The following is a 3,165-nucleotide window of genomic DNA, read 5'->3' on the forward strand; positions in this document are numbered from 1 at the left end:
TACTAATATTAATGAAAAACTATCATTAAAAAGGTTATTTATAACACCAATAAGGTCCTATATAGCATTTTCAAAGCATGGTTCTATATGGAACCCTATGAAAAAGGTTCTATTTAGCACTAAAAAGGGTTCTGCTATTGTTACAAGCCGAAGAACCCTTTTCTGGTACTGTTTAGAACCATTTTTACACATTTCAGTGTAGTTAGCTTAGATTGCTGGTGCCACATTGACAAGATTTCTGATTTTATGAGAATGCAGATGTGATTTAAGACCATTTACAGATGAGAAACTCCTCACATTGAGCAGCTTCCCTTGATTTTCTAAAGCTCTTTCCACATTGATCACGTGTGCAGCCTCTCTCCAGTGTGGATTGTCATATGATCATTAAGGGGTGCTTTTTGTGCAAAACTCTTCCCACGCTGATCACATGCGTATGGTTTCGCTCCAGTGTGGATTTTCATGTGTACGTTAAGGTTTCCTTTATGCGCAAAAGTTTTCCCACACTGATCACATGCATGTGGCTTCTCTCCACTGTGGATTTTCATGTGATCTTTAAGGCCAACACAGGCTCATTGGAAATACGTGCCTCTACATACATTTCTGCAATACCGTAATTATGTACCTCACTGCAGTTTCAAAGTGAAATGTCCAGAGAGTGGCGCTAAAACACACGTTTAATACGTGACCATAGCACGTTTTTATTACGTTGGTAGTACAGGCACGTATTGCAGCGTTTTTATTACGCTGCTTGAGGTACGTTTTGCGGCCATTCAGAATCCAAATATCCACTGAGTGTCGCTAAAGATTAACCTACCCGATAGTGTTAACAAATGCAAAGTGCAAAAGTAATATAACAACATATTCGCTGATGCAGCCATGCTATTTTAACTTCCTTATGCAGATTTAAGCCGTTTTGTTGAACTGTAGTTCATGGGATTCGTTCCGGAGTTCTTCATCACCTATGTGCAACACTGTATCCCGTGAGCTAAACTTACTGAATTAGAAAACTCATACATATGAAGCTGTATATGTGACGACAACGTTCAAAAGTATCAGTTTTCAAATCGAGCAGGATGTTAAAATTGTTTTGAAGTCATAACATAACATTCTGCAAGTAATTGTGTGAAAATTAGCCTTTATTAATCAAAATTGTACCTGCATGTAAATCATACTAAGGAATAAAAGTTGTCGGAGTTTTACTGCCTCTAGTGTTCATTTCAACTGGAAACTGCAGTGAATCGAACATGTACGGGTTTTTTTTTTTTTTTTTCAGTTTTGCAGAAATGTATAGGCACGTATTTCCAATGAGCCTATGCTTATGGCCTCCTTTTTGTGTAAATCTCTTTCCGCATTGATCACATGTGTGTGGTTTGTCTCCATTGTGAATCATCTCATGTGTTTTCAGATGTTCTGACCAACTGAATCTCTTGTCACATTGTGAACAGCTGTAAGGTTTTTCTGCATTGTGGATTATCTGGTGCTGTTTCAGTTGATCAGCTGCAATAAAAAAGGTCTTTCCACATTCAAATCACATATAATCTTTCACACCGCTGTGTCTATTCTGGTGTAATTTAAAAGCACTCACACATGGAAAACTCTTTTCATACAAAGAACACATATAAGGCTTCTCCTGTGTATGAACTTTCAGGTGGCTTTTCAGGGAATCTGGATAAGAAAAGTTTTTACGACACTGATCACAGTTATATGGATTTTCTCCAGAAAGACCCCGTAGATGTAATTTAAAAGTTCCTTTTTGAGTGAAACTCTTTCCACATTGATCACATGTGTGTAGCTTCTCTTCATTGTGAACTCCCATGTGACACTTAAGACTTTGATTGCATGAGAAACTCTTTCCATACTGATGGCAGGTGAAAGATACTTTGGCTCTTTTCAGTAAAAAAATTACTTTCTCCATCTTTTACATGATGATGTTTCTCCTCTGTTTCACTCAGTTCTTCACTCTCATTGTTCTCTTTCACCAGGTCTAAAATGAAAGCAACAAAAAAGGATTAATTTTCAGTAAATCGTAAAAAAAAAAAAAAAAAAAAAAAAGAGATTGCTGCCAAACAAAAATCATAAAATTTAAGTGAAATATCGTAATTTAAATAAACAAACAAACAAAAAAAAAAAACATTATTTTACAGGAATTTCCTGAATTATTATGACCAAACACCTTCACCTTTAAAAAAAATTACAAAAATAAATAAAATGGTCAAATAAATGGCAGCAGCGGCTGCCAAAGAAATAAAATAATAAAAACGTAAAATTAAAGTACATCCTATGCACATCTGTGAAATTATAATCCTATTTATCAATTGTAATCAGCTACAAATGTTTTACATTCTTCAAAGCATAAATTCATCTTTAAAAATTGTACTCACTATGCCGGTCCTGCGCCATCTTGAATATTGACGAAAAAAGTTGTAGAGCAATTGTTTAAAACTGATTTTTGGAATAGCGCCAAGCAATTTATATGCTCCAGAGCTTGGGTATGGGCTGAGATATCTCTGATATTTTTCTGATATTGTCCGCTCGGAAATCTCTCTCGCATCTTGAGGTCACATAACGGTGCCCCAGGGGTCGCAAACATCTGCTCAGCTTCAGACAGACAAAGAAGACTTATGTTCGCATATGCGTGTAAGACTTCTATAAGCAATTCAATGCTTGAACAGCTGCCGGCGATGTTTTTAAGTATTTTCAACAACCATGGCATTCTCTGGTCCCCTGTTTCCTATAGTCTGGTATAGTTTGATCATTAAAGGACAATATCCTACTTCATGATGCAGGTCACAGGTTAAATATGGCACTCCGGATATATGTTACAAACAGATGGCATAACACATCTGCTGATCATTAAAGGACAATATCCTACTTCATGATGGAGGTCACAGGTTAAATATGGCACTCCGGATATATGTTACAAACAGATGGCATTGAACATCTGGTGAACATTAAAGGACAATCGCACCATTCTCTTATTTCATTGCTGAGGTCACAGGTTAATCACGGTCATTAAAAAGGTCATAAGGTTAACCCCTAAGGGGGCGGGTCAAATGTCAAAGTCATCAATCAAAAATAATGACATAACGTGAATCATAATTACTACTGAGTATGTAAATGATTAATAAACGATTTAAATGTACATTTATAAATCTTATTATTTAA

This window comes from Sinocyclocheilus rhinocerous, unplaced genomic scaffold, assembly GCF_001515625.1.
Source record: "Sinocyclocheilus rhinocerous isolate Xijiao unplaced genomic scaffold, SAMN03320098_v1.1 scaffold1274, whole genome shotgun sequence".
Lineage (NCBI taxonomy): Eukaryota > Metazoa > Chordata > Actinopteri > Cypriniformes > Cyprinidae > Sinocyclocheilus > Sinocyclocheilus rhinocerous.